This window comes from Protobothrops mucrosquamatus, unplaced genomic scaffold, assembly GCF_001527695.2.
Source record: "Protobothrops mucrosquamatus isolate PMUCROS unplaced genomic scaffold, P.Mucros_1.0 scaffold84, whole genome shotgun sequence".
Taxonomy (NCBI): Eukaryota; Metazoa; Chordata; class Lepidosauria; order Squamata; family Viperidae; genus Protobothrops; species Protobothrops mucrosquamatus.
The window spans coordinates 600,965-611,992 of NW_015386461.1; positions in this window are offsets into that span (position 1 = coordinate 600,965).

Consider the following 11,028-nt stretch of genomic DNA (forward strand, 5'->3'; position numbering starts at 1 on the left):
GGTTTTGGGTTGCAGTTTGGGCACTCAGTCTCTAAAAGGTTCGCCATCACTGGCATATAGGTTTCTCAAGAGACAAATAAGTGAGCCAGGAGAGCCACTTGCAATTAAGATGTCGCAATGAGCCACTTTCACATGATCGCAATTTCTGATGCTGCTGTCTTCCCACAAGCAAAATCAATGGGGAAACCAACAGGAAGTCAGAAGTTGTGATCGCATGATCACTTAACAATGGCAACAGGACTGTGGGAATTGTTGTTGCTAAGCATCACGGTCAGGTGACTTCACACTTTATAACTGGATCGCTTATCAATGTAGTTTCTAGTCCCAACTGCTTATCGTAACCCTAAGACTACCTGTATGTTTTGTTTAGATTTCTGTCAATACATTCATGTCCAGAAAAAAGCAGTACTTCTTATATATAAATCAAAGCAGTTGGGATTGCAGTTTCTTTGTACATTTGGATTTCAAACTTACCCGGCAATTGAAAGTATTGTATCTTATAAAAATATTATGGAGATAGATGATAGCTTCCATTTGGTCAATAACATGCTATCTTTCAATTGCAGTGCTATAGCACAATGTAAAGAATACCCAATATAAGGAAAGGAAAACATTTTTCAGCTGCTGAACAAGCAATAAAAGATTAGAAGTGTTCCCTACGGCAGAGGGCAGTAAAACACTTCAACATCTCAAATCACTCAGACTGAGACTTGCTAATCAGAAGGTTCAAACAGTAAAACACTCAAATAATTATAAACCCCCCAAACTATAAATCACTGCATAAACCATCAAAATATTCATTCAGTTAAGATTTCTTCCTCTCAGGTTAGAGTTGCTTCAAGCGTAGAAAATCACTCCCTGTATTGCAACCTGTTTGTATACGACTGTATACAAAGACAGAATTAAAACTGCAAAAATAAGATGCATTGCTTTTTACAGAGAGCAATTTATTTTAAAATAAATGTGACAGATGGGAGGTTTTGGCCATATGCAATTAAACTTCATTTTTTAAAATTTTGTAATAACTATAAACAATGACAAATCGCAACGAAGGAAAAGAAAGTAGCTGAAAATCTATAAAATTAGAACTATTGTCCGTGTCCTCTTATGTCAAAAGCCAATATTTTGTTGGCATAACGTTTCATGACATTTATAATAGAATCAACAAAAGAAGATACTCTTCTGCTTTTTTCCCCTTCTCGGTTATCTCTCTAATATACAGGAAGCATTCATTTTTCAATGGATAAAGAATTCTGCAATATTATTTTTGACAGATTATTCCTTCGCCAATCTATTTCATAACAGAAAGCAAAACACTATCTGTTACATAATTACTTCCAGAAATACACTATTTCCTCTTAATTTTTAGCATTATGGCTAAGTAAGTCATAATGACCACTTTTTAGTTTAACAGAAAACACTCTAATCTTCAGTACAGCAGGCAACTCGGTATTCAGACACTTGTCTTTGTGTCCTCTTTTACAATTTAAGTCATAGGTTTATATGGGGTTTTTTTTAAAAGCTATTGCTTTTGCAAAAATAGGCCAAGGCGACATTATATACGCATGCATTTAGCTGCTTCAAAATTCAAGAATAATGAACGGAAAGTCTCTGGAAGCCTTGGGCTGCTACTCAATGCCTCATTATTACTATTCCCCCCGAAGGATGCAAGTAAGCTGGTGAGGGACTCCAAATCTTGTCACTAATCAGGGAGGCAATATTTGAGGCACCACAACATACATGGATTTTGAAGGCCAGGCTGTGAATGCTGTCAGAAAATGGTTACAGACTTGCCAGTTCACAAATACTTACAACTGACCACATTTCTGTTGCTAAGCAAGACAATTAAGTGAATTTGCCCCATTTTATGACCTTTCTTGCCATAGTTGTTAAGTGAATCACTGCAGTTGTTTAATTACAGGTAGTCCTTCAATTACGACAATTGAGCCCAAAATTTCTGTTCAGTGAGACATTTGTTATGTGGATTTTGTCCCATTTTACGACCATGCTTGACACAGTTGTTAAGTGAATCACTGAAGTTGTTAAGTTAGTAACATGGTTGTTAAATGAACCTGGCTTCCCCATTGACTTTGCTTGTCAGAAGGTCGCAAAAGGTCACATGATCATACGAGCCCGAGACACTGTAACCGTCGTAAATATGAACCAATTTTGCCAAGCATCCAAATTTTGACCATGTGGGGATGCTTCAACGGTCATAAGTGTGAAAAAAAGGTCATAAGTCACCTTTTTCAGCACCGTTGTAATTTCGAACAGTCACTAAACAAACAGTTGTAAGTCGAGGACTACCTGGAATTAAGTGAACCTGGCTTCGCCATTGACCTTGCTTGTCAGAAGGTCGCAAAAGGTGATCACGTGGCCCTAGGACACTGCAACCGTCATAAATGTGAGTCAGTTGCCAAGCGTCTGAATTTTGATCACCTGTCCATGGAGATACTACAAAGGTCGTAATGGAGATACTACAAAGGTCGTAAGTGTGAAAAACCGGTCTTAAGTCACTTTTCTCAGTCTCATTGTAACTTCGAACAGTCATTAAATGAGCTGTTGTAAGACAAGGACTACCTGTATTTCTGGCATGGCCAATCATCAAGACATCCATTTGTAAGAAAGAAAAGTCACGATGTTGTATCCTGTCTTTCTCTCGGGTTGCCCAGAATGCTTTCCCCCATCCTAGCTCATCTTTTTATGCCCAGAAGACACTTTCGTGCAATAAAAGGAATGGGATTCACAGATTTAAAATGTATAAAAAGTAAAGCACCACTGAGAAATATGAGCACGTGTCACATTAAAAACCAGTCCTGGCAAACAGCTCTGCCTACTCAACAAAAACCAGCATCTTAATTTTGAATGCAGATTTTAGCCTATGGAAGGAACACCCCTCACAATGAGAGTCTGAGCCCATGAGGAGCTATTCAGATGACTGTTTCTCACTCTTCTGACATTTAGACTGCTCACAGCCATTGGACAGAAGACAAAACCTCTCCTGAGCACTTTAAAACATGATTTTGATGGAGAAAGCAGTCTTTCCAATAACTAATGACCCGTTCCTTAGGTGCATTTAAAAAAAAAAAGGGAGAAGGAAAAAAAACAAACAGGTCCCACATAATGCTTAGGAGGGTGAATAACTATTGCTCTAAGTGCAATTTGATAATTGGAGTTTAAGAAATTGCATTTCACAGCACAATAAGGAACTGTGTGTGAGTCATAATGCAAAGAAACATACTGCACTATTGTTATCCCTGTTCTAAAATGCAGCAGAAGCTGAATACATTACACCGGGAACATTAAACCGTCTAGACGCATTAGCCAAAAAGCACACCAGCTTCTTTCAATATGCCCCTCAGATTAAATAAAATGGTGCACAGGGCACAGAGAGTGCAAGAAAATATTTGGAAGGTTTTCTTCTTTTCTGGATCCTAATATTATCCTCTCTCAGAGAGTGGGAAAAGTTAGGGTTGATGAAATTTTAGAAACATAGAAATTCCATTTCTATATTTTTCTATTTCCATTCCACTCCACTCCACTCTACTGTACGGGTAGTCGTCAACTTATTACCACAATTGGGCCCAAAATTTCTGTTGTTAAGTGAGTGTTGACCCATTTTATGACCTTTCTTGCCACAGCTGTTAAGCGAATCTCTGTAGCTGGTAAGTTAGTAACCCAGTTGGTTAAGTGCATTTGGCTTCCTCGTTGACTTAGCTTGTCAGAAGGCCGCAAAAGATGATCACATGACCTTGAGACACAGCAATGGTCATAAGTGTGAACCAGTTGCCAAGCATCTGAATTTGGATCACATGACCATGAGGTTGCTGCAAAAGTCATAACTGTGGAAAACGGCCGTAAGTCACTTTTTTTGGGTGCCGTTGTAACTTTGAATGGTCACTAAAGGAACTGTTTTAAGTGGAGGACTACCTGTATTCTATTCTATTCAACAGTAGCACATGTGGGGTTTGGGGTCCTTTAGCTTTGATCAGCTCAATTGGTATTTGTTACATTCTGCCACTGCTTCATTTCAATTTCAAATCTGAAAAAACATGACAGAAAAAAAAATTGACACTATGTTATCAAATGTAGCATCAGCTTGTTTAGGAGAATGCTGGCTGGATTTATTTATTTATTTTTTCTTTAGTGCAGTATGAAGATATAGTCATGATGGATGGCAAAAAAACAATGATAGCTTAGCCATTAGTATCAGAATCAAGACACAATGACTTATTCAATAAACCATGGCTAAAGCAAATTGTGACTTAGCACGATGAATAAATTCTGATAAATGAGGACTGGAGTAAATCACGTTATTTTCTTTCCAAAGTAAAAAGACTGAGACACGCCTGTCATCAATGATGTTTCCAATTCAGTTCTCATTTTTTTGCATAGGCAGTTTTAACTACATAGATATACAGCTCAAAATCTAGTCAATACAATTTTGCAGTTTATAATATCATTTCGGTTTTACTTATTGTTTCACGGGGCTATACAAGCTGGCTGGATGACTTTGGGTGAGTTACTGTCTCTCAGCCCAACTCACCTCACAACGTTGTTGAGTAAAGCTCTACATTTAGGCAAGAAAAAGCAAGCATACGGTGTAGAACAGGGGTACTTGGCTCAATAGTAGTAACTGTGAGAAGGATTTCAGAGTCCTAGTGGACAATCATTTAAATATGAGCCAGCAGTGTGCTGCAGCTGCCAAAAAAGCTAACACAGTCCTAGGCTGCATTAATAGGGTGATAGAATCAAGATCACGTGAAGTGTTAATACCACTTTATAATGCTTTGGTAAGACCACACTTGGAATATTGCATCCAGTTTGGTCACCATGATATAAAAAAGAAGTTGAGATTCTAGAAAAAGTGCAGAGAAGAGCAACAAAGATAATTAGGGGACTGGAGCCTAAAACAAATGAAGGATGATTGCAGGAATTGGGTATGTCTATTTTAATGAAGAGAAGGCTTAGGGGTGATATGATAGCAGTGTTCCAATATCTAAGAGGCTGCCGCAAAGAAGAGGGAGTCAAGCTATTCTCCAAAGTGCCTGAAGGCAGGACAAGAAGCAATGGATGGAAACTAATCAAGGAGATAAGCAACCTAGAACTAAAGAGATTTTTCCTAGAATTTCCAGTTAATCAGTGGAATGACTTGCCTTCAGAAGCTGAGCTCCAACATTGGAGGTTTTTAAGAAGAGATTAGACAACCGTTGGTCTGAAATGGTAAAGGGTTTCCTGCTTGAGCAGGGGGTTGGACTGGACTTCCAAGATCCCTTCCAACTCTGTTGTTCTATTATTCTGAGAGGTAAATAGGAGAAGATAAGACTATGAGGTATGTCCACCATCTTGAGTTATTTATAAAAATAATAGATAGCGTTAAAAAAAAATCTTAAAAAACCCCTACAATCATATATAGTCAAGTTTTAGCACCCAGTTTAACTAATTTATAAAGCAATGTCTTGTCCTTTAGTAAAAAACAATGCTCCAATGTTCCTTACAATTTGATTGGTAGGATCCTAATGCCGTTAAAGCCCACCTATTCCCTAATTAGCTGAAAAGCTTAGGTAAGACTTTGTTTGCCATTCTCTCAAAAGCCTTACCACACTCCAAAGCTGTAACCATGGAAACTAGAACAGGAAAATGCTAAAATCGAATTATTCATTGCACTATAAATAACATTTTCTAGAAAAAGCAGAAAGGAACATTTGCACTTTAGCACCTTTTCCGTCCTTTCATATACCCAACTTGCAATTATGCTCTGTATATATCCTCTATAACCTTCAGCTATAGAGTTTACTGTTAGTTTGGAAGAGAAACAGAGCTAAGCAAATACATTATTAGTTAGTATTTATTATTAACAAACATAACTATAGTAGCTGATATATTTTTTTAAACCCCCCCACAACATTTATAGGCTATGTGCTTCTTAATTGCATAGAATATTGATGCTGAGCAGGAAAACACGAAGGAAGCTGGAAAGCAGGCAAGAGAGAATTAGACTGTGAAATATTTAACAGCTTATTCTGGGATTTAAAATTGGGAGGATGCAAGCCAAAGAATTAAGCAATAAAATTCTTCTACCCATGCTCTACCAAGATGCTTCATGAGATGGTTTCCCCTTCTATCTGCTCTTGAATTGTCTCATCTCACTCCCAGTCTATATTGATCAAAAGCCTTCTAGGATTAAGGAAAGAGCAAAGAAAGCTGCCCTAAGCTTGGAAATCTAAACTCCTCCAATTGGTTCTGAAGTGCAGTTCCCAGTAAGTCCAGATGGCTATACTGGAACTAGTGCTCAGCAACATCTGGTTTCCCACTCGGTTCTCGCTTTCATTACAGCAAGGGAAGGCAAGGAACTGGGGAAGCATGCTTCCCCTCAGCCCTCCATCCATGTGAAGACTGAACACATCTACAAGACTCTGGTTTGCAGCTGATTGAAATGTTGAAACAAAAATGTGGCTTCATACACTAGGAAGGTACTGTTGTCTGCCTTGAGGAAAAAAATCAAGGAGCCGGGGCTGCTTTTGCCTCGTGATGCCCTCTTTAAAAGCACAGATTTGGCAAAACATAAAGGAGATCCGTAACACTCTTTTAAATGGTTAGCTGAAAGCCATTCAAGATATTAAAATTACAAAGAGAGCAAAAAAGCTAAATGTCATTTAACGACAGTCGTCCAAGTAAAGAGATTTCCTGAAACAACAATAGCTACAACAAATATCTAACTAGGACATCCACTTTACAATAGGAGAAGAGAGGAAGAGGTAATCCCAAGGAGGTGATCACACATAGCTTCTCCATCTTATTTTATTCTAAGCCACACGGCTCTTGCTATTTCATAGCATTGTACCTGCGGTTTTAATATGTTCTAAGCACAATACCATTAAATACTGTTAATATTTTTTTTCGGAATGTAACATGCACCGCATTTACTGTACCATTTAAAGATCAGTTATGCTGTACTTCTAAATATCATAGGTCACGGTTGATACTTGGATAGGAGACACCAGAAAGACAGGAGGTGCAGGACTGGGGAAAAGACTGAGAAATACTGCAGAAAAAAAAATATATCCTGGAATAACGCACTGGCCATTCGCCACCCTGTGGTTCCCCCCCCCCCAAATATAAAAGTTCATGAAGAAATCCATGAAGTCATCAGGAATTGAGCTTGACTACAAACGTGCGTTGTATCCATCCATCATAAGCTTCTAAAAATATGAGCATTCTCTGAACTGAGGTCAGTCAATCCATCATTGAAGACTGGGACTAAGTTGTCTTTTGCCCTTTAATGGATTAAGCGTGTTAATTTTAATATGGAAGTCAAAATATCACTTGCTGCTATTCACATGCCTGCTCAAAGTCCCTGATTTTTTTTCTCCCCTCTATCACCACCGGAACTGCCACTTCCATACCCCTAAATGCTTAAGTCTACTGGTGAGCAAGGATAGGAACCTTCTGTCAGGTCACACTCTATTTATATTTACCATGGCGCTTCACATTTCCAGCAGCCTCTTCTTAATCTTGCTTTTCTAAAAGAGGATTATGAACTTTTCTTCATGTACTGACAGTACTCTAGTTGGTAATTAAATTATATTCCTATATTTAATATCCACGTGTAGCGGTACCTCCCTTTACAATTCCTGCAGTCCTGTTTGTAAAGCAACATGCTTATTCAGCTTTATAAACTGTCTAATGGAGCTCAACAAGAGAGGGGACTAAAGGAACTTAATTCTTGCAAAGCACTTTCATTGAACACCTTCTGATCCTACTGATTTAAATGAGAAAATCGAAAACCGCTTAAAAGTGTAATTGGTGCCTAGCATGTAGTGTTTCTCTATGGGCTTGATGCCTCTGCAAAGAGAAATAGAGGGTAACAATTTGTCCTTCACTAGGATGCCAATCCCTAGGAAATTTCCAAAGGTAGGAGATATTTCAATTATGATGGGTCTTTGTTGGTCTCCGAGCTTGGTTGTTTTGATTGCAGGTGTTTTATTACCCAAACTAGGTAACACAATCAGTGCTAGTCAATTGTATTATATATCACTTATTTGGGGGAAAAGGTTCAAGAGGAAGAGAACTCAATTTATCAGGGGGTAATTGCTGGATTCTGTCCTTTCCTACCTAAATTTGCCTTTTCAAATGAGAACAGATACATTTTCCCTGAATTATTTATCAGATTGGGCTAGAATCCCAAGCAAAATTAAAAGAAAATCTTGATTTCATGTTGCTCTTACTAACCATATGAGTAACAAGCAACAATAAAGGATAAAACCGAGGGTCTCCAAATCCCGATGTAAATCAGTCACCAGAGCAATATTGATTGATCAAATTTCTCCTCTCCCTCCCCTGCAGCCTTCATAAATCTACTTGGTGGGGGATGGAGGAGCTACAGGAGTAGATATTAGCAGCAGGTGCAGGGACAAGGGGAGAGATGAGAGGAAGGGAAATTCCTGTTCCACAAGCAGACGCCCATTTGCATATATCAAAACACGACCAAATAAATTATCATTTTTCCACAATATCGTGATAGCTAACTTCATCAACCAACAGAACAAGTAAAGCAATTCATTTAAGAAAAATTACAGTAATCACTAATGCCAATGTTCGGATATAAAGGGAAAACGCATCGCCTTAGCAGCTGAATTTCTTATCAATGCTGCTTTTCATTTGTATATCACGATGACAATATATTACAACACTGCAATGAATTCATACTTTTTGAACAAAAGTATTAATACTGTTATGATGTACATGATCTATTATTGATATATATTGGGATCTCCTCCTGTATTGACTTCCATTTTCAATTTTGATACAAAATATGTCCATTCCACAAACTACCAGTAACATGCATTTAAATCAGTTATTATTAAAACCCCAAATTAAACCATTAAATGTTAATGCAGTTAATGTTAAATGTTAATGCAAATGTTAATACAAATATATAGAGAAAACATGGGCTATCAAACAGGGAGCAAAGTAATTCATTTTTCTAGCACGTTACAGAATACTGCACTATTCACATATGCCCGCATTACTTTAACTGCTACATCAAAATTTAACTATTTATGACCAACAAAACATCATTTTCAATGAGAAAAATGGATACTTTTTATGAACTTCCACAAACCAATACTATGAAAGATGTTTCTGGGTACCAAGCTCTCAGAATTGATCTCTATCTCAAACAGAGGGTACGGACATATAGTTTAAAAAATACAAGATAAATTCTTCAACACATCTTAAAGCCTGATTTTAATTAAAAATCCTATTATCTATTCTGGATTGATAAATCTATACCAGTAGTTAAAAACTGAAAAGGAAATATTTACATCTTCATTTAAGCATATTACAATACTAATGAGCTTGGACTATATAAAACACACAAGATGAAGTGTGCTTACTGATTGCACCGAAATGGATAGGAGCATTTGGAACAAGACATCAAGTTTTAATATTCTGTTTCTCTGATGTTTTAAAATAATACATTAATAAAGTACAACAATGTGATTTATTTTATTAGCACCAATTGTATTAGTTAGATAGCACAGGAACTATTACAAATGGACTACTGCATAATTTTATGTGGTAAAATACCTGAAGCATTAACAAATAAAACATATTTATTTTCCCCCTGCATCTTATTTATACTATTGTGTTTTCTAGGACAGCATTTTAACTAGGTAAAAAGTGAAAACCAAAGAAATATTTTTTGTAACAAACAAGATTTATTTTCCATTTCCCCCCTCAACCCCCACCCATGGGCTGCTTTTGTAGCATTATCACAAAATATATTAATTGTCGATTCCTTTCATGGTTTTTTTCTGGAATCAGTTCCTATTGTTCTCAGTAAATATTATTTCTGAACAGACATGTAAAGGAATCAACTGTTAATTGCTTTACTGCTACAAAGCACATTAAAATGAAATTTACTTAAACGCATTTTTTTCCAACAACATATAAGCTTTTGGAAAAATGCCAAGCAAATGTTTGTTAAAACTAAGACATTTTTATCCCAGTTTTGTATTTTCAAAAAGAACCTTAAAAAGCCTTTGCCTCTACTGAGGCAAAAGCATATTCCTGACAAGCTACCTATTTATATAATTATATATTACAAATATATAACATCTATATATTTCCCGACAATGTTAACTATCCTTACATCTCAGTGCAACTGAATGAACATCTATTTGCAGAAATAAAGAAATCATGCACATTTTCTAGCAAGATTTAAAGGAAAAAATTGCCAAAGCACAAAGAACTCTATAAATAGAACCAAGTTTGCTCCATTTTTTTTTAACCAGATATTTCAGAAATCGCATACCTTCATCATACTGGCATACAGTGTAGTAAAGTTGCTGAGGATACAGTTTCCATCATTTGCCTTCTCTGAAACTGTGCAGAGCCCCTTAGGGAAAGAGCTCAGCTGCTGCTAAAACCTTACACTGTTTGGAGGTTTAGATGTTTAGATATTCGGCAGGTAGCTGCTGAAGGTTTTGGCTAAGGCACTGGCTGAAGCCTCAGCCATGATCGAAAATCACAACTGTTATGTTGTGATATCAGCAACGCCTTCACCCGTCTCTGTAGAGGAACAAGGGAAGTATCTTGGAAGCTATCTTGAGCTCTTTCTTAGCAATTCAGCAGCAAGCACTGAAGGTCTGGTAATAGGCAGAACATACTGAAAAATGGTTGTTAAGGTTTCTTTCCCTTTTTTTTCCCCCCGAGAGGGGAGTGACACTTTGTGAAGACAAGTAAAAATAAAATGGATTATCTTGAAATATCCCACAAATGGTATCCAAAAGGACTGACGTTGCTACAAAAGCACAACTTTTTTTTGAAATCTAATTAAAATGCCACTAACTTTCCCCCCCCATCTGAATCCGTCCTCCTCGTATAAAATCCTTCCTCCGTGTTATAATAGCGTAAAAGAACAGGACTTACAAAACTCTCTCCAGACTAGCGACTGGCTTAGTTATGCCAGAGAGCAGTGCCTCGTTTTGCATTTTGACTATTTCAAATATGAAAAAGGGAAGG